Source organism: Aethalodelphis obliquidens, unplaced genomic scaffold (genome assembly GCF_003676395.1).
Source record: "Aethalodelphis obliquidens isolate GAN/ISIS:26980383/991018 unplaced genomic scaffold, ASM367639v1 scaffold1, whole genome shotgun sequence".
Lineage (NCBI taxonomy): Eukaryota > Metazoa > Chordata > Mammalia > Artiodactyla > Delphinidae > Aethalodelphis > Aethalodelphis obliquidens.
The window spans coordinates 58,220,480-58,247,726 of record NW_020837945.1 but is presented as its reverse complement, the minus strand read 5'-3'; the positions used below and the strand labels follow the sequence as shown (position 1 = coordinate 58,247,726).

At 39.5% G+C, this 27,247-nt stretch overlaps 1 long non-coding RNA gene across 1 annotated transcript; it reads left to right on the top strand.

Annotated features, from left to right (window-relative positions):
* Positions 1-10,432: 10,432 nt before the first annotated feature.
* Positions 10,433-27,023, top strand: LOC113619527 (uncharacterized). Its single transcript, XR_003432414.1, has 5 exons — positions 10,433-10,575; positions 13,854-13,932; positions 17,391-23,375; positions 25,537-25,903; positions 26,109-27,023. It is a non-coding gene; the product is annotated as an uncharacterized LOC113619527 (long non-coding RNA).
* Positions 27,024-27,247: the final 224 nt, after the last annotated feature.

The following is a 27,247-nucleotide window of genomic DNA, read 5'->3' as shown; positions in this document are numbered from 1 at the left end:
ATTAAAGTGGAAATTTATCCCCATGGGCTTCCTTATGTTCAAACTATTAAAAGACTGGCTCTCTAATTATGAGAATAATTTAAATACATTTGGAGCATCTGATTAATTTCTGCATCAAAATGTTTCTTTCTGATCTGTCTCCATTTTTTTCTGTGAGTTTTATTGGAATCAGGCAGGAAAAGGATGCTGTGTGTGTGTGTGTGTGTGTGTGTGTGTGTGTGTGTGTGTGTAGCCCCTTTAGATTAACCTATCACAGCTGTGTTTATCTGGTTTACTTTTCTAATCATCTGAGGACCCTGAGTTGGTCTACTTTTCCTGCATGGCAGATTTAAAACAAGGAGTTTTCTTTGTAGCTTATCTGCTCATCACAGAAAAAAACAGTGCTCTATCAGTGGTAATCCTTGATATTGCTGGGAACTCAGTTTCTCTTCTCTGTTGATCTTGTTTAATTTTTCTTTCATCTGACTTTCACCATCCCTCCAGTAATCTCATACCTTGAATTCAAGTTCCCCTATAATATAATATAATATAACATAATATAATATACTATAATTTATGTATTTATTTTGGAGCCATGTCTTACAGGGATAAGTGTTTGACATGCCAGATATATACAGACTTCAATGCACTAGAGACTTCTGACAACTCAGAGCAGGGGCCAAGATTCAGATCATGAGGCCTGTTAAACACAGAGGCAGATTTACTAAGCATCTACTCTGTTCCACACAATATGCCTAGATTGGTGGGAAGTAGAGATAAAACAAGACATTTACTGTGTGTCTATACGTAAGGAATTTACTGCCTAGCATATAACTAATGTGATCTTGTAATACAAAATCTAAAGAAAATGATACAAAGGAGTTCAGAGAAGGAGTATCTCTGCCCAATGAGTCTATCAGGGAAGACAACGTGTGTGGCCTTCATATTGAAAGAACAGCTTCCCAGCAGAGGAGACAATATGCACAAAGCAGCTGGGCGGTAAAGGCAGGATAGGGAAGTGGTGAGTAACGCAGCCTGCCTGAACCTACAGTACATGGAGGGAGGCTTGGGAGGTAAGATCGAGGGAGCTGGGGAGGCACTTGTGGGGAGGGAAGGGATGAGGCCTTGAATTTTAGATTTTACATCTAATACCATGTTAATTATGTCATTTCCTTGCTCTAAACTTGCACTGGCTCCTCCTTGCCTGACAAATACAGGAAGAGCCAGTGGCTATGTGGGAAGTGGAAACTGATTATATAGGAGTAGGATGAAAGAGAAAGATGAGCTCCAGCCACAGAATTTAAACACTCCAATAAAGTGGTCCAGATTCTGTTTCCTAATATGTTAAACAAAGCTCTCAGTCCAAGAAAAAGCTGCTCAATTGAATTTTCACTAAGGGCCCAGTTAAAATACTGAATTTCTGCCCACTCCTGACTGCCATCCATTTTTTAATCTTTGGATGACTCCATAGTTACAGATCCTGAGTTCTCACAGAACTAAGTACGAAACAGGTAACTTTTGACTATTATGGTCAGGTGTTGAACCGGAAATTCGGTGACAATATTCCAGTGAACCAATTGTGTCACCTGGGACTTAGGGCTACTTGCTTGACCTTTTTATTTATTTTTTTAAATATCTTTATTGGAGTATAATTGCTTTACAATGTTGTGTTAATTTCTGCTGTACAACAAAGTGAATCAGCTATACGTATACATATATCCCTATATCCCCTTCCTCTTGAGCCTCCCTCCCACCCTCCTTATCCCACCCCTCTAGATCATCACAAAGCCTCGAGCTGATCTCCCTGTGCTATGCGGCTGCTTCCCACTAGCCAACCATTTTACATTTGGTAGTGTATATAAGTCAATGCTACTCTCTCACTTCGTCCCAGCTTCCTCTTCCTCCCCTGTGTCCTCAAGTCTGTTCTCTACATCTGCATCTTTATTCCTGCCCTGACACTAGGTTCATCAGTACTGTTTTTTTAGATTCCGTATATGTACGTTAGCATCCGGTATTTGATTTTCTCTTTCTGACTTTCTTCATTCTATATGACAGACTCTAGGTCCATCCACTTCATTACAAATAGCTCAATTTCATTTATTTTTATGGCTAATATTCCATTGTATATATGTGCCACATCTTCTTTATCCATTCATCTGTGCTTGACCTTCTTAAATATTTCACATTATGGGGGTAATTTCTCTCAGGGGAGTTGTTAAGAGAGCTAGTAAAACGTTATTACATACCACCCATCTCTGACTAGATATTTAGCATCAGTGCTCAAAAATTTCTAAGTGGTTGTTTGAAGCATTTATTTCTGAGATACAGATAGTGATGCTTATGACTGGTACAGTTCTTTTAGACTCATTTGAATGTCTGGCTATTCACAAGAACTAGGCATTTCTATGAGTTACAAATATGCCTAAAGAAGGTAATCGAAATTCATTTACTGGGTTTCTCAAATGGGAACAAAAAGAAATTCTATTCAAAAGGTCCTTCTCTGGGTCTTCCCTGGTGGTGCAGTGGTTGAGAGTCCGCCTGCCGATGCAGGGGACACGGGTTCGTGCCCCGGTCCGGGAGGATCCCACATGCCGCGGAACGGCTGGGCCCGTGAGCCATGGCCGCTGAGCCTGCGTGTCCGGAGCCTGTGCTCCGCAACGGGAGAGGCCACAACAGTGAGAGGCCCGCGTACCGCAAAAAAAAAAAAAAAGGTCCTTCTCTTATTGTTCATCTCAAGAGGTTGATCTCCAGGGTATGTGTTATATTTATAACGTTGACATAAGAATCTCCAGAAATTTAACGTGGGATAGATACACTCTACCTTTAATGTTAATATTAAAAGTTAGCTTTATAGAAGGTGTATGAACCCAAGAACTCACAAGAGGGAAGTTACAGGTATTGAAATGAATTTGCTAGTCAAGAAGGCAAATGTGGATATGATTAAAGAGTGCATTTCCTTCCCTCTCTCCCACCCCTGCTTGCAGAAGTTTCTGTGGCTCTCCCGCTGGTTCCTCTCCAAAAAGCCCTGATAAGGTCTGAGGACTCCAACAGCTGGGGTGCTGGTGGAGGGAAATCACCTACATGCTCTTCATTCCTCTGGTCTGTTGAGCATTGATGGGCAATGTTATCAAGACAAGCCCTGATGTGGTTTATTGGTTTGCTGTCTCACAAGCTAGTTTTGTCTTTCATCCTATCTGGCTCCTGAGTTAATCGAAGTGATGATCCAGGTGGGGAATTCCTTACACAGGCAATTTTGAAGGATCCATATGGGTGGAGGGCAACATTACCTCTAATGGATAATTCACTGGTAGTTAGTCTCCAAAAGAAAGTTTTATCTCTCATGGGCTATTACCATCCATGTTCAATTCCCTATGACTTTGTAAATAGTTGAATGCTTTGATCCTATTGGAAATATCAATCCCTTGTTTTCCATTCAAACTGCTCCCATCTTCAGTACAAGAAAGGACAGGATGAGGTAAAGGGCAGTTGCTGAGGGATTACTCAGTATTTGAAGCTTGCACTTATGGCAGGGATGTGATGGCCGGGGATGACAGGAGTAAGCAGACATTGGAATGATAAGCTTCTGAATCAAGGCTCTGTTCTCAATAACACAAATTAAAATTTGTGATTATTTTATTTGTCTTTTTTTTTCTCCCCTCATTCCCTCACCTCCCCCACCCCTATAATTCTAAGCTTTGTGAGGTCAAGGCACTTCTGCATTGTGTACCATTATATGCCCAGTGCCTCCCCCAGTACTTCATACGTGACAGATACCATAAATTATTTGTTGAATAATTACATAAATTGGTCTTGAATACTGAAAATCTAAGTTCATCACTTCTACACTTAAGAATTCTTCAGTGACTCCTTCAAGACGTGAGATAAAATGAATCCAGAATCCTTGTTTTGGCATTAAACAAATAGACAAAAAAGTAAGTCATCTGGTTACTCCAGGTTATTTTCCTAACTAGTAGGTCACTGTTTCCTCTGCCCTCTCCCTGCAAGGAGGGGACATTTCAATCATCATAAACAACTTGCAGTTATTCACAAGTGTCATATTCGTTCACCTCTTTCCTCATAATCAGCAATAGTAAGTGCAGGAATCATACATTCCAGAAAGCTTTTCCTAACTCCACCCAGGTTTTGGTTAGGAGCTAAAGTACTTCATGTTATTGGATTGCAAATTTTCTGTTTTATCATCTCTCTCTGCTCAAGACATAAACTCCCTCAGGTTAGAGGGCTGTGATGGTTAATTTTATAGCAACTCGGCTAGGCTATGGTGCCCAGTTTTTTGGTAGAACACCAGACTAGATGTTGCTGTGAAGGTGTTTTTAGATATGATTAGCATTTAAATCAGTGGACTTTGAGTAAAGCAAATTACCCTTCATAACATGACTGGGCCTCATCTAATAGTTGAGACCTTAAGAGCAAAGATAGAGGTTTCCCAAAAAAGAAGGAATTCTCAAGATTTTAACATAGAAACACTACATTGCTTTCCAGCGTGTCCCCCGGAACCTGTGTTCAAGACTACAGCATCAGATCTTGCCTGAATTTCCAGTCTTTGGGCCTGCCCTGCAGATTTCAGCCCTGCCAGCCCCCACTATGTAAGCCAAGTCTTTAAACCACCCTCTCCCTCTCTCTCTCTTTCTCTCTGTCTCTCTATCTCTACCTCTATCTCTAGCACTCTCCCTCTCTGTCTCTCTATTATATAAAATATAAATATATATATATATATATTTCTCTATATACATATACATCTCTTGTTGGTTCTGTTTCTCTGGAGAAACTTCAGTAACCCAGGAGCTTTCTATTTTAACTCCTGTGTCTAAAATGTAGCACAATAAGTAAATGAAAAATTAAATCTAGCTTGAAATCACCCTCCCTTACTAGAGGAGGACTTTGCAGTGCAGAGATGATCAGCTAATCCTGGTGAGGTCAACTAAACCAGGTCCCGAGCACATCCCTGAGCACCCGCTCCCCGTCCCCTGGTAACTTGATCATCTGATGCATATTAAAAAATAATAAGGAAAATACACACTTTATGAATCTATTTATTTTGTTGATGCTGGGGAACACATTACAAAGATTACAACCAGCACTGTGCGCCCTGTGAATTGGAGAGCTACTGAGTTGGAGCCTCATCCCCGACCCTGCAAGGAGACAGTAGGATCAGCTGCTCTTCTAGAGCACCTAAAACTTCATGTCTTTCCCTCTGCATCCCATCCCACCCCTTTTTGCGTGCATCTTGATTTTTGAATGACTGATGAGTCACTGGAAAAGACCTCTCCACATCAGCTGCTTTGGCCTGCCTGTCACTCAGCACCTGGTCCAAACAAAACCTCAGCACGTGCTCAGTGGGGTAAGTAAGCACATGATCAAAGCTCCAGGCTAGAATTGACAGCCTCAGCCTATCTTCCTGGTGTTTGCTGGACTCCCGGGTTTATACTGGGAAATGCCAGGTCATTCCCAATATGCATCACAGAGAGTAGGTACTCATAAATATTTACTGAAAACCTCTGAGGATGAAGTGCACACAAAGGGAGATCTCACGACATGTTGCCCGTCACCAACTCTGTCCTCCTTGGGCTCTTCTCTCTGGGCATTATCCTCCTCCATCAGGATCTTCTGCTGAATCTCAAAGGAGAAACTGGGATCGATGCCAGCCTGTACTCAGCAAGAAAAGAGAGATACCATGAGTGGGAAGCTGGAAGCTGAGGTGACCTCTGAAAGCTGAAGGTCAGCAGAGCTAACATCTGGGAAACACAAACTGCTGTCGAAATTGAAAAACAGATATCCTGGGTCATCCTATATTCCCACTGCTGACTATCCTTTAGGATGACAAAACTTTCACACTATCAACACTAACCACCACCAACCACCACCGACAAAAGCACACTTTTGGATAAAATAATGAGAGATTTTTTAAAAAAATGGATACTGGCAAACAATCAATGGGCAAATATTTAGGCAAAGAGAAGAATCAGTTTTTCACATAGTTTCTGCTTGGGGTTTACTGTTGCTTATTTTCTATTTTTTATCCCATGCTTATTATTTACCGGCACGTTAGGTACTTTGTCTTTATTATATCATTTAAGTTTTACAAAATCTCATATTATAGAAAAGGAAGCCAATGTCCTTGTTCTTAGGAGCTCCCCACGGAGCTCCTGACTTTAAGTCAGACCTCTCACGGCTCTCATATGTCCAGTTTTCTCTGCAGACTCAGGGCTGCCTCAGGAGATGATGTGGTCCCACCATCATGTTAGGGTTCCCATTTGTTTGGTACTTACTATGCCAAATATTTCTCATTTGATTTTCACGATGACTCAGCTATGGCGTGAGGAGGGGAATTCAATTTTGGACATGTTGGGTTGGAGGATATCTGTAGATCATCCAAGTGAAGTGCAGGGTAGAGATCATGGCCATGGCTGGAGATGTATATTTGGAGGATGCAGATATTTTTTTTAAATATTTTATTAAAATATTAAAGTTCCTGGAAGAAGATGGAGGGGACGAGGTCATCTTACAGTTGGAAGGCTGGCCTTGACTAGGATATATATTCCTTATTTCAAGAGGATGAATAAAGGAAAGGAGAGGGGGATAGATACCTACATAGGTCAAGAGCTGTGTGATGGAAGGAGTTAAGAGTACAGGATATTTACATACTGAGGGCTTTATTCTTGTCAGTGAAGTACAAAGCCAACTTTTCCATTGAAAGTCTACCAACTGGAAAATTTTTGTAGGAGCTAAATGCTGAAATATAGACTTCCATAAGTTACATTAAAAAGAAGCTTGATTCATTTTGTTGTAAAGCAGAAACTAACACACCATTGTAAAGCAATTATACTCCAATAAAGATGTTAAAAAATTAAAAAGAAGCTTGAAAAACTTTTGTGCTACAAATAATACCAAGAAAGAAAAAACACAACCCACAGAATGGGAGAAAATATTTACAAATCATATATCTGATAAGGGACTTGTATCTAGAATATTAAAAGAAACTTAAAATTCAAAATGCTCATAGGATCTGAATAGATATCTCTCCAATGAAGATATACACATGACCAATAAGCACATGAAAAGAAGCTGAACATTATTCATTAGGGAAAAGCACTCCAATACCACAATTTGATACCACTTCACACCCACTACACTGGCTATAATGTAAAAGACAGATAATGTCACATGTTGGAAAGGATAACATGTTTTGGGGATGTAAAATGCCACTTGGGAAAACAGTCTCTCAGTTCTTCAAAAGATTAAACACAGAGCTACAATAAGACCCAGCAATTCCACTCATAGGTATATACCCAAAAGAAATGAAAACATGTTCACACATAACTTGAATACAAATGTTCATATCATCACTATTCATAATAGCCAAAAAGTAGAAATAACTCAGATGTCCTTCAACTGGTGAATGGATAAATAAAATGTGTAAAATAAAATGTGTAAAATAAAATGGTATATCTGTATAATGGAATATTATTTGGCCATATAAAGGAATGGAGTACTGACACATGGTCTGACATAGATGAACCTTGAAAACACTATGCTAAGTGAAAGAAGCCAGTCACAAAGGATCACATACTGTATGATTCCATTTATAGGAAACGTCCAGAACAGGCAAGTCTATAGAGACAGAAAATAGATTGGTGGTTGCCTAGAGCTCATTGTGGGGAGTAGTGGAGGAGGGGTAGGGAGTAACTGCTAATGGGCAGGGGATTTCTTCTGGGGGTTGATGAAAATGTTCTAATATACACTGTGGACAACTTTATGAATGTATTTAAAAAATACAGAATTCTACAATTTAAATGAATGAATTGTATGGTTATGGGAATCATATCTCAGTAAGCTGTTTAAAAAAAAAAAAAAAAGAGAAACGTGAGGAAAGGACTATTGACAAAGGCAAGACTGAGGAACACTACTGAAGACCAGATAATAATAACAGCCATTATCTTTGAGGACTCGCACTAGGCTAAGTGATTTCCCTGCATTATTTCCTTCACCATGAACCCATATATATTAGGTCCTTTTCCCTCATTTTACAGACAATACAATTAAAGCTCAGAAAACATAAGGAACTAGTTCAAGGTCAACAGCAAGAAAGAGACAAAATGTAGCCCCCGGTCTGGGTCAGTCTGGAGCCTGTTTCTTAGTACCTGCACTATGCTGTCTCCCACAGGTTTTGCTTTTCTATTTAGCTTCAACTTTCTAGGTTCAACACAAATGCCAGTGTCTTTAGGCCAACCTCTTTCTCCCCAGCACGCCCACAATTCTCTGTCTACCAGTCTTAGAGTGGTAGACAGCCTTTTCATCTCTGAGTTAATAAAGAGATGTAGAATAACTGCATCAATAAATTAGCACTCTCCTTATCCTCTCCACACTCAGGAGTCCTAGAAGCATGACCATAGCCCCATACAGAAAGATTTCCCCAGGCTCAGAACACTGACTAAGAGATTAAGTAGTCAGGAGCTCAACTCAGAGATAATGCATCTTTCCCTTCTCCTCTTCTTGGAGAGGGTAAGAAGAAAAGAAGAAAAGCTAATCTCAACTCTTATATAGAGAGACGACACCCACCCCTACCCCTAAGCTGGTTCTCTCAGGTTTTGAGATCTTGATGCTACCTGCCAGCTTTCCTCACCTATTAACAACAAATAGACCTAAATTAGCCCCTGGCATGTAGTAGGGATTCAAGAAATTTTATCTTCCTTTTCCATTCATTTCACAGTCCCCCACCCTGTCCCCCACAGGGCACTTACTGTTTACGTGGAACCTCTAGTCTGGAATGGGCTGACTATAAAAGAAGGGACAAAATACAAAGCTGGCTCACTAAGCCGGTCTGGGCTCGGTGATCATAGCAGAATCCTGGGGACCATTTAAGCTGAGGCACTAAGGTTCTCCTGAGGAAACTATGCTATCTGTTTACATATATCCTAACACTACGTTTATTTTCATAATATGAGAAGCAGCAGAAGAAAAATAATTCTTTATAGTAAAATATCCCAATGTTTATGTGGGCTTACATTGTGCCAGACATTGTACTGGTATTTTTTTTAATTGAGGTAACATTGGTTTATAACATTATATCAGTTTCATGTACAGCACTATAGTCTGACTTCTGTATATGCCACAGTGTGCTCACCACTAAAGGTCTAGTTTCCATCATCACCATACAGTTGACCCCCTTCATCCGTTGTGCCCTTCTCCTCTGGTGACCACTACTCTGTTCTCTGTATCTATGTATGTTTGTACTGGAGTCTTTATAGACATCGTTTTGTCCTCACACAACCCATGGTTCTCTTATTGGACAGATGAGGAAATAGAAGGTAGAAGAGCAGGAATAATTTCTCCAAGGTCACTCAGTCAGTAAGGGGAGGGGGGCAGAAACCTCCCAAAGGTCTGTGTGACTCTAATGCCAAGTCTCTCCATCTCTCCCTGACACCTCCTCCCACATCATTTCTGTTACCACCAAGCACCATTTCATGGAGGCTGTTCTGCTAAAAACAGTACAGAGGAACACAATTCTAACATGAAAATATGTTTACAAGCAATCATCCTATATCAATGCAAAAATACTAGATTAAACATTTAAAAACAGGACACAATACCACATTAAGATAATGTACCATGAGCAAGTGGGATTCATTTCTGGAATGCAAGGATGATTCAGTATTAGGAAATCTATTAATATGAGCATGACATTAGTAGATGTAAGAGTAATAATCACATGACTATTCCCTAGATGTAGAAAAAAGCTCTTGAAAGATGCTTCCTGATTAAAAAAAAAAATTGCTCAAGAAAATAGGAAATGATGCATATTTCTTAAAGCCAAAATTGTGTTTAATGGGGTAATATTAAGGGAATTTCTAATAAGATTAGGAAAAAGTCAGGAATGTCCACTATCTCTGTTACTATTGAACACTGTCCTGGAGTTATTAACCAGCAGAATTTAAAAAGAGAAAACAATAAGGGGTACAGGAATTTAGTTAAAAGAAGTAAAATTATTTTCAGGTGATTTGGTAGTTTACCTAGAGAACCTGAGAAAATCAGTGATAAACTAACACAAACGATAAAATGAATGTAGTCTTTCTAAATGCTAAAGATAATGTTAATTTTAAGAAAATTTCAAACAATTTCAGAAATAATTTCAGAATAATTTCAGAAAAGCTGCAAGAATAACACAAAAACATTCTTTCTGAAACCATTTGGGGGTAGGTTTGGAATGTGGTGCCCATCGCTCCTGAATAGTTTAGGACATTCTCCAGATAACCACAACATAAGGATTAAAATAAGGAAATTATCACTGATGAACACTGAATTCACAAACTCCATTCAAGTTTAATCAATTGTCCTAATAATATTCTTTATAGGCTCTAACATAGGACCATGCGTTGCATTTAATGGTCATGTCTCTTTATCTTTTTCCAGTCTGGAAGAGTGCAGCATGGGTGGCCTCTCAGAGGCTAATTTATCCTTACTCCCGTCCCCTCTGCACCAAGGGTGCTGGAAAAGGCAGAGAGTGACTGCAACCAAATGCTATCTTGTCAGACATATAGAATGATTAACTGCCTGAGTGGGTAAAGAGATGCCTGGAAGGTATGTTGTGCTTTTATCTTCTTTTATTTTTTACCATAAAAGTTTTAAAGCAGACTGTAAAAGTAGAAGTATATATAACCATTCACTCTTTGCTAAATTCTTCTGAGTTAGGATGTTCACAAGAAAAAACTGTCTTGTTTCCAAATGGTCTCAGACACTCTCTCTTAAATTAGATTTAACGGTATATCTCTTAGATCAGCATATTCTCAGGTCTCTTTTGATCTTCAAATAAATCTCAGTTAGGGAGCTTTTTCCTAGATTAAATTTTAAACAGGCACACAGAGAGCACAAATATCCCCATTGTGTTAGATATGAGTCCTAAGTAGGTTTAAAAAGTCTAATCTGACTGCCTGAAAGTTCTGTTAGGAATTCTTAGAAATCTGTCAGATTACCACTAATTCCATGGGGCGGTAATTTGAATTTCTTTTTTTTTGTTAGATTACTTCTCTTTGTTTTTATTTTATTTTACATATTTTTAAATAAATTTATTTATTTAATTTATTTATTTTTGGCTGCATTGGGTCTTCATTGCTGTACACGGGCTAGTTGTGGCAAGCAGGGGCTACTCTTCGTTGCAGTGCACGGGCTTCTCATTGCAGTGGCTTCTCTTGTTGCGGAGCACGGGCTCTAGGCACATGGGCTTCAGTAGTTGTGGCTCTCGGGTTCTAGAGTGCAGGCTCAGTAGTTGTGGTGCACGGGCTTAGCTGCTCCGCGGCATGTGGGATCTACCCGGATCAGGGCTCGAACCCGTGTCCCCTCCATCGGCAGGCGGATTCTTAACCACTGCGCCACCAGGGAAGTTCCTTGAATTTCTTTATACGTAGAGCCTACAACTACTTTTGCCTAATTATATTTTATGATAATCAAATCATTAGCTTTCATCCATATTGACAGTCGACTGTCTGAAGGTGTTTGAAAGCATAACAGGTATGAAGGTAAAAGTTATGCTATGCTTGTTTGATGAATCTTTGTCCTCATTATGTTTCCTGGATAACTTACTTAGATATATTATTGGATAGTCCTTATTCCTTCAGTTCAGATAGCTTTCTTTTCCGGACGCGCAGGCTCAGCGGCCATGGCTCACGGGCCCAGCCGCTCTGCGGCATGTGGGATCTTCCCGGACAGGGGCAGGAACCCGCGTCCCCTGCATCGGCAGGCGGACTCTCAACCACTGCGCCACCAGGGAAGCCCTAGATAGCTTTCTTGAGCTAGTGTAAATAATGACATTGAGAGTTCCCAAGAAGGTTTTTTTGTTTGGTTTGATTTGTTTTTTATAAACGGCAGATTCTAGATTTCCTTGAGTGCCTGGGGTCCATGCTTCATTAAGTCGACTCAATGGAAGTGTTTATGGATGTTGATATTCTATTTTCTAGTCATCTCCTTGGTGGCAGAATTACCCCCCCCCCTTTTTTTGCTACCCCTCTTTGTGGGAGCCATTTTTCACAGAATAGGTTGGAAAGAGAGAAGGGGGTTGTGGGAGAGGTCAGTTACTCTTCGGGGCTGCCTGGAGGCAAGGCGACACCTGGGAGTTTTTTTTAAAAATACAGATTCCTTAACCCTACACCAGAATTTCTAATCAGAATCTATGGAGGTGGATCCACTAATATGTATTTTTAAGAAGTTTCCCAAGAGATTTTTCCTTGACTAACATTGAGAAGTTGTGTTCTACACATTGGTTTAGCAGAATGATCCCTATAAAAACCTACGAGTTGGGGAAATGATGCTCTATATCTCCTTCTTAGCCAGCCATAACTCGTATTGGCATATACATTTAAGAAAAGTCTATTTAATCTTAACTCAGCATTTCTCCAATTTCTTTGAGTATAGAACATACTTTTTTTTTCTTGATGCAACATATATTACTATAGCACACCCCAAAGCACAGGCTTTGTGAAATATTGGTCTAGAGAATATGACTCACCCTGTCACTCGCTCTTAACTATTAACAGTCAGCAACTCTTTGATGCTTGGCAACTCAGTGATGAATGTAACCACAGCTATTCATTAGGACTATTACACAAGGTTTCATAAAGCCTTCATGCCAGTGTTATTCTCTGGCTCTTCCTCTGCTTAATCCTGAACTTTAGATGAAAAAAAACCCAAAAAACTGAGAAGAGTTATGGTAATTAACATACATTGATTGCTGTGTGCCAGGCTCTGTTCTAAGCTCTTTGCAGGCATTATACCAGGTAATCCACAGTCCTGTGAGTAGTTTGTATTATTATAACAATGTTTCAATAAGATACTGGGGAGGGGCTTCGCTGGTGGCATAGTGGTTAAGAATCCGCCTGCCAATGCAGGGAACATGGGTTCGATCCCTGGTCCAGGAAGATCTCACATGCCGTGGAGCAACTAAGCCCGTGTGCCACAACTACTGAGCCTGAGCCTGTGCTCTAGAGCCCGCGAGCCACAACTACTGAGCCCACGAGCTACAACTACTGAAGCCCATGCACCTAGAGCCCGTGCTCCGCAACAAGAGAAGCCACCACAATGAGAAGCCCGCGCACTGCAACAAAGAGTAGCCCCCGCTTGCCGCAACTAGAGAAAGCCTGCATGCAGCAACGAAGACCCAACACAGCCAAAAATAAAATTAATTAATTTTAAAAAAAGATCCTGAGGAACAGAGAGATTAAGTAGCCAAACCTAAGAAAATACACAGTTAGAAAGTGGTGAAGCAGATATTACAGACATTAAATCCGACTCAGATTTAAAGCCTATCACATTAACCACTCATTATTTTGCTTGAGCTTTACTCATCCATCTTCCTCTACATGCTCCTCCCTGAGAGTCTCATTCAGCCAAAGTTTGACCTTGGCCATGGCTTCCTAAGCATGGCTTCCTTGCTCTCTCTTTTGAACCACAGACCCACCTTCTTAACTGCTTGTTAGATATCTCAGGGAGGAGCTACAGCTGGAACCTTAAGCTCAACATATTTCTAATAGAATCTCATCTTTCGTCTCCAAACTTACCTCTTCTTTTGTGTCCCCTCTTTCCAGTCATTCATGTATGTCTTCATGTGACACATGTGAGCCCCTACTATGTGTTTGTACTGTACTCTGTTGAGGATACACAGAAAAGTGAATAAGACTCGGGTTTTTACTCCTAGTGTCTACTGCTCCATAATGTCAGTGAATGTATGCTCTATCATGTCCTCCTCCTCTTTCTCTGTTATGTCCTTCCAGATGAATCTCCAGCAGCTATTTTAGTCTCTAAATGATTTGTAAATTATATTCACTTGAAAGGGAATTTGATTATCCTGGATTATTTTCCTACAACAGGTCACTGGCACATCCATAGGTCCTGTGGCAGATGGTATTCTAACGAGGGCAGCAGCATCCCACATGCTCTTCTTACAAGGTGATGTCAATAGTCCTTCAGCATGAGTTGGGGTCTACATTTCCTCCCCTTGGATCTGTGTGGGCCTATAGCTGCAGTGGAAGTAATACTAAGTGATACTTTCCAAGGCTGAGTCCTAACAGGCAAAACAGCTTTATCCTGGCCCTTTAGGGATGCTTGTGCTTGGAACCCAGGCCCCAAGCCGGAAAGACTACATAGAAGGTGTTTCAGGTGACAGTCTCCACCGAGGACCCAGCTGACAGCTGGCACCTATTTCTAGACTAGGGGGTAAGCAAACTTTCAGATGATTCCCATTCCTGGCCTTCAATACACTCTAGCTGATGCCGAGTGTAGCAGAGACAAGATGTCCCCTCTGAGACTTACCTAAATTGCAGATTTGTGAACACCATAAATATTGTCATTGTTTTAAGCCACTGCATTTTGGGGTAGCTTGTTAAGTAGCAATAGATCACCAGAACAGGTGCCTACCTTTGTTTCAGTCAGCTATTGCCAGGGACCAGGTCCCCTGGCAGGAAGCTCACTGCCTGGAGGGAGTTGTTGCCAGAGAGGCAGGCATCATGATTAAATGTCAGTTATGTTCCATGTTTTTTAAATGTTTAATGCTCTCTAGCACATAACAAAGTGTTTTACATGGAGTATATGTCAAATAAATATTTACTGAATTGAATTCAAATATAGTGTGATAGTAAGAACATGCATTTTGCTGTCAGATATACTAAATTTCAAACCACAACTCTAGATGCTACAGCTCTGGGGTAGGGAGTAAATTGCCTTCCCAATCCATCAGTTTCCCTTCTTCTGAAACTGATATGACCATCAAAATACTTAAGGCATGTAAAGTGCCTAAGAGTTTGTGGTTCATGGTAGATCTCTCTCCCAATCCGTCCCTCACTCTCAAATCTTTAAAAGGAGACACAAGGATAAAATGAGAAAAATTGAAAATGATTATGAAGGATACTGAATGCATGGTTAAGGTCTATTTTTTAGGCAATGGGGATTATAGAGATGTGATATACATAAGATAATTTTTGAGAAGATTAATATGGCTCTAATGTGTAGAATGAGAAACCAGATAGAGAAAAATCACTTAGGAAGCTAAAGTCAGTGTCTAAGCATGTTAGGGTCTAAACAGTATCTTAAAAATGTAGTCAGGGTGATATCAGGTCTGGATTAAATGGCAGGATGATATTACAAAGGAAGTTTCCATAGACTTTGAGTTGGAGTCTACAAAGGAGAAGCATAAAAGACAAGAGAATCCAAAACTGACAACAATATTGTGACAGTATCTATTAAAAATTATTCACATGGGATACCCTAAGATCCAGCAATGTCATGCCTAAAAATCTATCTTATAAAGAAGTGATAGCAAAAGTACTTAAATTATATGTGCCAAGGTATTTACTGCAGCCTTGTTTGTGATAGCACAACGTTAAAAAACCAAAATCACCATCAGTCACGTAATGGTTAAGTAAACTATGGTATATCTATGCAATGGAATCGTGTGAGTAAATCTAAATAAACTGACCTGAATACATTTCAAGTGAAAAGAGAAAGTTATAAACCAATATGCATAATGTCATCTTTTGCTAAAAGCAGAAGAAATGCCTAAGTGTCAGAAAAGAAAGACTGAATTAAAGGCTATTTGGGAAGAACTTATGTGATTTTTTCAGAGTTGCTGATCATCTACGTTATTACATTTTAGGAATAAAACGCATGTCGTAAATAATAAATATGAAAACTGCAAAAAAAAAAGAAAAGAAACACTGAAATTCATGCTGTTTTCCTCTGGGGACTGGGAATGTAGGGGTATGGGGTGGCATGGTCTTAAAAATATTTGAATAATTTGTATAATTTTCTGTTTTGGTATTCTTCGGTTTTTTTCTTTAATAAAAACTTAAAAACGTTTTAAGTTTGCAAATTCCATACCAATACAAGCAAACAGTATCGTTAACAGAAACAGTTGAAGATTCGGGGAAAGATGATGATTCCACATAGGTTAATGTGTAGTTGGTAGAAAGAGCTGAATTGTGATGGGAGTTGTAGTAGCTGTTGGCAGTGGTTGAAGGTGTACGTGAGCAAGACTTCTGGGTCCTTCTCTGGCAAGGATCAGACAAGAGATGTGGTCCACCTGGGCAGAGCTCACAGCTAAGACTGCAGTCAAAGGCAAGACTCCTGAGCCAACATCATGGAAAGCAGCACCACAGATCTTCTCTATTTCGGTCCATCCCAGAATTGGAGGGAATAACTCTCCCTGACACAGCCTGTTCATGCTATCTATGAGATGCCCTAATAATTAACTCTGGGCCTTCCAACCTAATATGAATGTTGGTAGGTAACGCAACATCTTACTGGTGAATTAGTCTTTATGAATTTATCTATCCCCAACTTGAACTTAATTATGTTTTTAACCTAGGGTACATCTATACCTACATACATGTCTATATTTGTATCTATATTTACATCATGTATATTATCTATATATCTGGCTAGTTGGATAGATATAGATAGATATCCCTATCTGATATTCTCATATCTCATATGAAATAATCAGCATTTATTCAAATTTATATTTGAACACTGCTAGGTGTTGGGTCATATTAAATACAGGATAAACATACTATAAAAATGGAGCATTACATCGGGCATTACAGTGGTATGTTATAGAGCCAGGGTTTTATTACAGGAGTACTGATTTCTTCTCCAGATGGATTTAAATTGACAGCTCTAAGAAAATTTTTGCCAAAGATCCCCTTCTAGCTTATCGACCCCAGAAATGTGCTTACCACTATTCCTGGGAATATCCCATTTTCCTTCACGGCTTCAAAATGCTTTGGGCAAAAAAAAAAAACCCAAAACAAACACTGTATATTTTATTAAGTGAATATTATCTGACCTTTTTTTTAGCCCAATCATGACTATTTTTTTAGTACATGAAATCCTCTTTTAAAATCTGTTTAATATACCTTCCATTGGGTCATTATTAAATAATACATTAAAATTTTTTAAATGCATATGCAAAATGATTTGGAGACGTCCCTACAAGATTTGTGATTCTACTGTCTACCGTTTCCTTTTATTTATCCTATCTGAACAGGCATAGAGATTAAAAAAAACATGTCATGATGACTTTCTTTTCTGTTTTTCTTTACAAAGCTAGAAAAAAGGCATAGAAGTATAATTAGTTGCCCAAGATCCTATAGCCCTTCATGGAGACAATGATAATCTTATACTCTGAGATGTGTTGCCTCTTTTTGCTATTTTCCTTATTCGTGATGTTTAGAAACAAAAGATTTATATGTACCCCCAAAGTTACATATATATATATATATATATATATATATATATTTATTTATTTATTTTTAATCACTGCTATGAATCCATATGCTATTTTATACATGCATCTCAAGTAAAGAATTTTTGATTGCTTTAACTATGTCATTCTCTTTTTTTCCAAGCAGAAATACCAGCCCTGGATTTCCTGCTTGTCCTCATGCCGTATATGCTGCCAAGCTACTCCAAAGTGAAAATGCCAATTTCCTTTACAAATTACTTTGTGCTCCTGCTATTAATCTAATAGAGATATGGAAGTGGGCGAAAGAAAAGAAGCTGCTCTTCTGGCAATAAGGAACAATCCTGAGATCAAATTACACATTTGTGTAATCGGAGGCCTACTCCAAAATTACACATTTCTTCATATGGTTTGGCTAAACAGTTGAAGTTGAGAGTAGACCCTGACTCTATCTCTTAGGAATTAGAATCATTTATAATCCCTGTTTCTTTTGACTAGTTCTGCCAGTTGGTGATAAGATGTAAGACAAAATGAGATAAAAACAAAACAGAATTTTTAAAAAACTATTGTGAGTTTAAGATATAGTAAAATAATGTGGGTAGTCTTCTAGAATCTAGTTAAATAAAAAAAAAACAAATAAAATTCTTAGAAATATAAGATATCAACATTTTTTTAAACAAAAGAACAATGGAAGATCCAGGAAGATAAGAGAGGACAGGAGTAAGTTTGATGCCTTCACACAGGGAGGTGAAATCATTCATCCCCTAGTCTGAGTTGTTTTCCAGTGGTGATGATGGATTTGAACAATCCGTCCAAACCTTTTCACCCAGTTCCTCTCTTTACCAATTGCAGGCCTCTGCGATGGGGCAATGTGGATGAGATGTGAGAAGATAAATGACTCCCCAGAGGTTTCTGTGAACTTTATTCCTAGTATCTTGGTTCTAATGCTGATGATAGAAGAGAAATGTCTTAAATTCTGGGTAAACAGTCACTTAACTACTCAGAACATTTGGAAATTAGAAAAAAAAAAAAGGAATATTTTTCTCTGTTCATTTTGATTTCATAAGTAACTGAGTTTCCTTTTCTCTGTCTAAGAGAAAAGATCCAGAAGATGCTGACTAGATTGTAAGCACCAGAAGATCACTATGATACACTCATCTTTATATTCTACTGTGTTTGGCACTTGTCAGGGTCTCAATAAATATTTGTTAAATTGAATTAATTGAATTGAATTAATTGAGTAAAAGAGGAGGTATAATCTTTTAGAAACAAAAACAATTTAAAAACCTTGATAAGAAGTTTAAGTACATCATTCAATCTGTGTTCATAGATCAACTGAAAAGGGGGAATTAGAGAGGGGAAGTCAAAAGATAATCTACTGACTGATATATAATTTGGGGGTATCCACTTTTCCTGTCACTTGTGGGAAATATCACCAGCGTCTAAATCAATCAGTGCACGTAAGGATAATGGGGATGGGAGCACAGCAACTTCCCTTAGCTCCTGTTTACAAGTCCAACTGACATCAGTTGCTGTAACCTTTGTGGTCTCTCTCCCTTATTTGACTCACTTTGTCCCAGAGAAGAAGCATGTCTCATTAGTGCCTTTAAGAAATAAACTGGCGCTGCGTAGTTGGGAGCGAGCTGACCTCAGGAAGTACACATTTTGGTCTGCTTCTTCTGCCCCTAAATTGTGCGGAGGCAAGTCCTCTAGTGGAAGCTGTGCTGTGGCTGGTGGATAAGTCTTTTAGGAAGCCCGCTGTTGTCATGCGCCTAAGCTATGCATTTCTTTATGATCTTTATCAGTAATGAGGATGACATTTTAATCTCCTTCTGCCAGACTTCCATGTCTATCTTTTCATTATTTTCAAACTTGATTGGGAAAAGAATGTTACTTTTTGGTCCCTTATAAGGTACTTATACTGGCTCCAGCAACTCTACAAATCTGTAGTTTGCATCTGGTTATCTGAGGTGTATTCATTTATTCATTCAGCCATTCATTTGGAAATAGTTATGGAGTCCCTAAAATATACCGAGTACATATATGGTAAGCCCTGGGACCCTACCCATAAGGAACTCACATTATAGAGTATTTATAAAGCAATCTGACAAATGGGTAAGCACGTAGCTTCCCAAGAAGTAACAGTCTAAGCTGAGTTACTCATTTTTTTGGTGTTTTCTTAACTGAGTCAAAACCCAGTAGGATTTGGTCAGGCGGTAGCTGATTTACCTGATCAAATCTGGTCTACCTGGTCAGAGCTAAGGGTGAAGGGGCAGTCAGGGGCTCAGTTCTGAAAGACCCTCCCTAAAAACCTAGACTCTGCCCAGTGGGTAACAGGCAACTGTGAAAGAGATTAGGGGAGTGATATGGTCAGGTTTCTGTCCATAAGGTCACTTTGATAGCTGGGAACATCTGTCTGAGGAGGACAAGCCTGGAGAGACCAATTTGCAGATTGTTCTGGGCGAGAGACTCTAAGAATGTGATTTAGCAGCACTTTTGCTTACTTTTGTTTTACCTTTCCTTTTTTTTTTTTTTTGGCAATCTTGACATTTTGTAGGATTAGCAGTAAGAGCTCTGATGATGATGATGATGAAGAAAAAGAAGATGATGATTGCTAATGTTAAGTTCTTGCTATGAACTGCCACTGGGCTAAAATGTTTCTGTGTATTAGCTCACTTTGTAGTCACTAAAAATGTATAAGGTAGATAGTATTCTTTTGCATTTTATGTATGAGAAAACTAAGGCTTCAGGGGTAAAATAACTTGCCCCAGGGTGTACAGCCAGCCAGCAGCAGACCTGGGACTATCTGACAGTTTCCAGCCTGTCTGACTTCAGCTTCCATTCTGATGACCCTGTGCTCTATGAAAAGTTTCATAGCTCTTTACCAAGCACTTTCTTATACAGCGTCTCACTAGAGCTCTAACAGGATCCTTAGGTCAACCTTCAATTCACTCCAAACAGAGTAGCTCATTCTCATTTAACAGAATCATGCTCAAGAAAATTGTTTGCGATATACTTTGAAATCACAAAATATATTGCTCTTTATTTGTACATTGATGACCGATTTAGTGCCTTTTTGACCAAATTTTAGCAGTCAAATGTCTTCACCTTACCATCTAACAGATATATACAGAATGAATTTTAATGTTAACTTTAAGTAAATAAGAAAATATTCTGTAAAATATTGTAGGTGAAGTGATTTCTGGTTTATCTCTTGCTATGGATTATTCATTCAACATTCAAAAAGTACTAAGTACTTAGCACGTGTTACGCACTACTCCTTTTAAGAGTATGGAGGAATATAATCAGTAACTCATTCAGATTTGCTCGCGCAGAGCACAGCTCAGTCCATTGTACAGAGGTCCTCAATATCTGCTTTCAGAATAAATAAATCCAGTGAAAGAAAGCAAAGGAAGTACACTGTCTGGGCCCAAGCATCAAATTAATTAAATTAATTAAATTAAATCATTGTACTACCTTACATATACTAGTTTTATTCCTTGGAAATCTTCGGATTAGTTTTTTTTCCCCATCCATGTTGATAAGGTAAAGGTGATGGTGTTGCTTTACATTCACTTCGCATTAGCTTAGATAAATAAGTTAGTTATCTATTTATGCAGGATTGTGAGTGCTTCATCATTTATGTTAGCATTACTTATCCCAAACCTCCCAGTTTTAAACAGAAACCTCAAAGGGCCATAATGAACAACTTGTCATTCTTGGTGAATGGACTTGTAATAGTTACAAGGGTGCTTCCAAACCACCCAGCAAGTTCTGGCTGGAATCAGGCCTACAATTAGAAACTGCAGATATGTAGCCTGCCTTACTCCCAGTGATAGGCTGTCTCTCCCAGAGGGTGAGGGTTCTGGTTCCTCTAATCTTCACTCCCTGCCCCCACTCCCACCTCCTCACCACATGACGTGACCCCACCTCCCTGCTCAGAACTGCCAAAAGACTGTGGATGGCAGAGTTCCTGCATTCCTCCCCTGGCACTGGAGCAAAATTACAGCATTACTGTTGGGCTTTAAGGAGTTCCTCTTTTTTCTACTTTTATCACGCTTTCTTGTGTTCTGACTCTAACAATTTGAGAGAAAATGTAGCGTCCAATTCTTGTTTTAGCTGCCAAGATTCCACAATGCTTAGGCAAAGGAAGGAAAAATGGCGCAGGCATTTAAATTTACCCAAATGCCTCAGAAGACTACACTTTCTGGACATGAATAAAGAGGATGTGAGTAAACTTATTCCTAATGTGCCAGGTTTATCCCTTTGAATAATTGGATAATTCCAGCAAATACCATGTTGAAAGTTTTACTTGCCTGGCTTAGTTTTGAGGCTTCATTTAAAAGACTATTTAATAAGACAATAAAGTATTAAGTTTTAATGTGGTATTAATATAGTAATACTAAACGTACTAAGGAGAGATGGCAAAGATAACCCAGATTTCATTCCAGGAAACTCTTTCCTAAATTAAACTTCTTAAAACTACCAAAGAGAAGCTAATTGCTTACATTTCAACCTTCCTTTCCTTTTCCAGCTCTCTTATAGACTAATGATTTAAATGAGTTAAAAATTGAGAACATTCAAGTGAAAAAAATCTTCATTTCAGGGGTTATTTACAAAGAAATGTGGTTTGTGTATCCCTCCCATGGAAAATGCTTATTTATCTAACTTTACTACAAGCATTTCCCACTATACCTGGCTTCATTAAGAGTTCTAGGACCTCCCTGGCGGAAGGTCCAGTGGTTAAGACTCCACATTTCCACTGCAGAGGGCACAGGTTAGATCCCTGGTTGGGGAATTAAGATCCTGCATGCTATGCGGTGCAGTCCCCCTTCCCCCCCAAAAAAAAGAAAAAGAAAAGAAAAACGTTCTAAAAGATGAGACTCTCTTGAAACTAACATCTTAATGTCTCCCTACAGATCTCTCCTTTGGATGGTGTAAGAATCTTCGTATACTATTAAAGTAGAAATGTATTGACAGAGTTAAGACTCTGGGTCCAACATATCAGAGAGAATCTCGGCCTTTTGTATGTTTGTGGAATTGTTCTACAGTGATCTGTGTTTGTGACAATTACCTAGATTATGGAAATCTGTGGGCTTAAGCAAGTCTTTTCCTTTTTGGTATTTCTATTCTCGCACCTATACATTATTGATACTGTTAAAGCTAAAAAGCCTTCTTCTCGGGGGTACACCATGGAATAGACATTCTTTGAACTCATACATTGAATGTTAAGTTCTTAGTGTGAGCAGATGAGTCTATCAAGATATGCTACAGAAAGGTGAAGTAACTAGAAATAGAAATATAAGGAACAAATTTTCCATGGTTCCAAGAACATCCAGGCAGAATAAATTTATGCATCAAGACTAAAAAAGTTACACTGATCTGTGGCTTTTCCCCCCATATTGTACGTACTCTAAAATGTCCACTAAAGTTTGAATCTTTTAGGATACTCTCAACTTCAAGTCTGTCTAAGTAGTTTAAACCATATAGAAAGTCATTGACTCGGATAAGTGGGCATCAGTTAATGGACTCAGATGCGTTTCATCTCAGCTCTGTTGAACACAGGCTTCACCCTAAGGACAGTTGTCCTCATAACTGCAAGACAGCTGCCAGCTGCAATCAGGGATACATGCTTTTTTCTTCCACTTCCAGTGTAAAGGAGACTTGTTTCCTGAAGCATCCCCTAAGGACAAGGAAGGTTTTTCCCTGGAAATCTCTAGCAGAAGCTCGTTGATCAGTCTAATTTGGATCACATGCTCATTTCAGAACCAATCACAAGAAAAAGTTATGTAATAACCCTTTGACCTATCAGCCCATTGAGGACATGGACTGTGTCGGGAAGGAGTGGATATCTAAACATTATTATAGTCTGTTGGAAAGGAAGAAAAGACAATGAGTGCTGTAGGCCACCGGTAATGTCCACTCCAGAGTTCCTGGGAGGAACATGGCCAGACAGTAAGGACTAAAACCGTTATGACCATTAGCCCACAGTAAGACTGCATGTTGAAGCTACCAAATGAGTCAGATAAAAGATCTATTTATAAGGAGAAGTATTGACCCTGATTCCCCAAGACCCCATGGTACAGCTAAGGATTTCTTTTTTCTTCATTTCTCAAGGAGTGGAGAGAGCATGTTACAAGTTGTCTGCAAAAAGGTAAGTAATCGAGCAATAATTCTGTGACTGACCACTCTGCTCTCAAATACCATTTGAGTCTGAGCTTTTTGCATCAGAGCTACATGTGATGAGCCTTCGATGGTTATAAGACTTGGAATTGTAAAGACAATGAGACAGTCAATAGCCTGCTTCTGGCATCTCAAATGGGATATTTGAGTCTACAACAAAGCAAGAGACTGAAAAGCCAGATTTTTTAGGGGGGAGAGAAAAGTAATTTCTAAATTTCTTTCTTTCTTTCTTTTGTTTTCTTCAACATACCAAGAGGTAAGGCCTGGTGGATTTCATTATAGTGTTTGAGAAAAGGGTGATCTGAGTCAGGTAGGAAAAGGAAGCTAGGAAAGAGGGACACTTTCGGTCCCACTGGATTGTCGGGAGAAGAGGGAGAGGCAAATGTCTGGAAAGCAGGCAGTCAGCTGACCTCCAGAGGCTGCAAGGTGATGGAGATGGGGGAGGGGTGGGGCAATGTCTGAGTGAGGAGAACCCACAGGATCCGTCCTGCTTCCTGTTTGGGATGCTGGCAGGTGGCTCTCTCACAGGACCCAGGAAATTCCAGCTCTATCCTGTGGTGGTGTATTAGTTTCCTGGAGCTGCTATAAGAAAGTACTACAAACCAGGGGGCTTAGAACAATAGGTATTTATTGTCTCACAGTTCTGGAGGCTAGAAGTCCAAAATCAAGGCATTGGCAGGGCCATGCTCCCTCTGCAACCTGCACAGGAGAAGCTTCATTGCTTATGGCTAGCTTCCGGCAGTTGTTGGCAACCCTTGGCATTTGTTCGTTGGCTTCCAGCTGCAGCATTTCAATCTCCACCTCTGTCATCACATGGCCTCCTCCCCTCACACATTTGTGTCTCTGTGTCTCTTCTTAGAAGGACACCAGTCATGTCGGATTAAGTGCCCAGCCTACTACTGCGTGACCTCATCTTAACTTAAGTAATCACATCTGCAACAATCCTATTTCCCAAAAAGATCACATTCTGAGATACTGAGGGTCAGGACTTCAAATATCTTTTTGGGTGGGACACAATTCAACCCTTAACAGGTGGTCACATGAAAGTAAAAGTGGGGCAGATTAGATAGAGACAGGCTTGGAATTTAGTTTTGTTCCCAAGTGGCATGGCTGGACTCAAAAACTCCCACTTGCCCTGGGAGGGGTGGGGAAAGTTTGCCAAAAATCACCAAGTAAGGGCAAAATGGCCATGGAGCTGGGGGCTATAGAACAAAACACCGGACCTGGGAACCTTTAGGGAAGAACAGTCAGACCTCAGGTGGGACATGCAGCATCACTGGTGACTAAGGAAGAATTGAGTCATCAGGAGAAAGTCCTGGGCCCAGATGAACTGAGAAAACCCACCATAAATTATGAAGTACATCAGCTGCGGCCTTCAGCAGCAGATGCCAAAAGAACTGCCCGTCCAGGGAGCAGCTGAGATCAGCCACTCCATAGAAGATCCAGGCAGCACAGCATAGCTCCTAGAACCATGCCTTTTTTAACTACCTTGAGCTACACGTCTACACTCAGATGTCATCTTGGCTATTAAAAGAGGAGGAAATGGGGCTCTGAAAGACTGAGCATTTTTGAGAGTAATCTAAGCTGAGAAGAAGTTACTTAAAGAGACAGATGAGACTACTGGGTTGACATAAATCTCCAACCCCTTTCCTACCTCACTCTGCCGGCTCACCACACACACGCACACGCACACGCACATGCACACGTACCCACTACACTATACCCACGCACACTGCTACCCAGAGGAAAGGAGGCTGGCGAGGAACATCAGGCCAGTCACAGAGAAATCAAGAAGACATTTTCTTTACACCCATTAATGGTAAGTGAACCCAGTACACATTCTCTATTACATAATGATGACTAAGCCATTCTACAGATCCAAAAATTCATGCATACTGATCGTGAGTTTACATTTGTCTCCAATAAGTTTACTGTGAATGTATCTGTCTGAGCAGATGTAAATAGACAGCTAGCCTTTGCTAGGTTTATGAAAGCCTGTCAGACTTTGGTCAGTGTGGAGCTAATCCTAGTGAAAGATCTTCCTGCAGTTCTAGATGTTATAGCGATTGGCTACTTTACAGAGGACCCTTGAGATCAGTGATTATCTGTCTTAAACTCTTTTTTATCTACAGACGCACAATTCCACAATTCAATCCATGATACATACCTTTTCTGCAAGCATTGTGATATGGCACTGCTGTATTTGAAATTTCTGAGTTGAGCTGATTCAGATGAACTAATATCTGGAAGTGTCTAAAAACATAAGAACCTATCAGGCATACCAGCCTGGGGTCAAATAAATGGGGTGCAAACTACAGAACACTTATTCCCACCTCACCCATGGGAACTGTTGGAATTGTAGCTCTTTAAATCAAGAATTCTGGCCCAGAAGAGATGAACAGGATCTTTCTCAACTCCCATCTTCCTCCTGGTCCCTGAGGCCACCTGGTCACAGGCTACTTTGGAAGTTACACCATTTGAGCACCCCAGCATCACCTGGTGAGCCCATATGCTATTAATACAACTACTGCTGCTCCTTCAACCATCTGACACAACTACTGTTTCTGAGATTCCTTCCAGGAAATTAAATTGCTTGCTCCCTTGATGCCCTTCCTATGCTCTCATACTATCCATTATATAAATCTGTTGTATTACTTAACCAGGTATATTTTAATTATGTGCATATTTGTTTGTTTTTCTCCAGGGCTAGACAGCAAGTCCCTCAAGACACAGGGACTGTGTCTGTCATTTCCTATTTGTAGTGCTTTTCCTGGTATGTAGTATGTGATCAATTAATGAAGGAAAGAATAAATGAAGAAGAGTTTGGGTGACTTTTTGTATTGGTTCCTGTCACTGATTTGGACCAAGGAAGAGAGATAAGAGTAAGAAAAGAGTTCAGGTCATCAACTTGACCCCTCAGGCTTCCTCTTCTGCAACTTGCCAATCTTTCCTAGAGCTCATAGGAAAAGGTTCTGTACCTTGACTTTGGTCTTTCTCATTGGATTTTCACTGCAGTTGAATACATTCCCATTCTTTAAGATGAACTGAGAAAATTCCAGAAACTTGAGGTGGGCTGGAAACTGCTCAAAGGGATTTTCAGCCCTAAGAATCGATGCTACTTTATATGTCTGCTGAAAGGTCCTGAGTTTCCTGACACTCCTGGAATTGAGAGAAGTCTGAGAGGCACTGTTTCTACATCTGCCTTTCACTTTTCCACAAAGAAAGCAGCTGCTTGAATCCTGGCAGAACAACTTGTTTTCACTGTACCTCAGGCAGGTCATTCAAATTTTCTGAATCGTAATCTTACCTTTAAACTGGGAGAAATGACATTTACTGCCTTGTATTTAGAACTAGAAATAATGTATACGTAATGTGTCTGGCAGTATTTGGCATATACAGTTGGGATTGAATCCATGCTATTATTATTATGTTTAATATTCCTACTTTGCATCTTATAAATCTCTTTCTCTTTTCTTCTTTGGTTAGTATGTATCGATTGAACGGATGGCATAGTCCCTGTGACTACTAATTTGAGTGTCTATAAAGCATGGTAAATTTTATCTGGATTCTTAAAATCCTTAGTGAATCCAGATTATTTATATAGATAGAAAAAAAGTTTCTCCACCCCTTTTATATATAAATATAAATATAAATATAAATAAATAAATAAATAAATAAATATATATATATATATATATATATATATATATATATATATATATGGGGGGAGATACTATTTTTCCCTCTCTAGTGCAAAGTATAACTTTACTGCTTAAGGTTCTGTCTTCAAAAAGTGGGGACTGGAAAGGTAATCAGTACAGTTATAAGTAACCTGGCCTGCTC